A 727-nucleotide genomic window follows, 5' to 3' on the forward strand; every position below is an offset into this window, starting at 1 on the left:
GCAATATCAGATCGTCCTGAAACTGGCGGAGGGACACCCTGGGGTACTGGACTATTAATCTGAATTCAAATTAGTCTGTGGAAACAGGGAGTTTCCTTTTTAGAGCTATCCAAAATCAAAGACAATACTGGTCATATATGATTTCCATTTTACACCAATCTAAACTGTTATACAAAACATCTTAGTTTTTGAAAGACTTCAATTTGTAATATTGCACCAGATAGTCCTGATATTGTGGAAGCGACAATGAGGAGGTGTACTGGTTATCTGAAGTCAAAGTGGTCTGTGGAAACAGGGAGTTTCCTTTTTAATACCAATCAGAATTGACAGACAAAATTGTTTTAGAGCTATCCCAATTCAGACAAAACTGGTCATATATGAGTTTTTGCAGGTCTTTTACTTTGTATTGCAACATCAGATCGTCCTGAAACTGGCTGAGTGACACCCTGGGGTACTGGACTATTAATCTGAATTGAAATTGTTCTGTGGAAACAGGGAGTTTCCTTTTTAGGGCTATTCAAATTCTCAGGCAGAACAGGTAGAATATGAGATTTTAGAGGGCTTTTATTTTGTAATGCAACATCAGATCTTCCTGAAACTGGCTTAGGGACACCCAGGGATACTGGATAATTCATCTGAATTGAAATTAGTCTGTGGAAACAGGGAGTTTTCTTTTTAGAGCTATTCAAAATCACAGGCAGAACAGGTAGAATATGAGATTTTGGAG

Source organism: Sinocyclocheilus anshuiensis, unplaced genomic scaffold, assembly GCF_001515605.1.
Source record: "Sinocyclocheilus anshuiensis isolate Anshui unplaced genomic scaffold, SAMN03320099.WGS_v1.1 scaffold575, whole genome shotgun sequence".
NCBI classification, from domain to species: Eukaryota; Metazoa; Chordata; class Actinopteri; order Cypriniformes; family Cyprinidae; genus Sinocyclocheilus; species Sinocyclocheilus anshuiensis.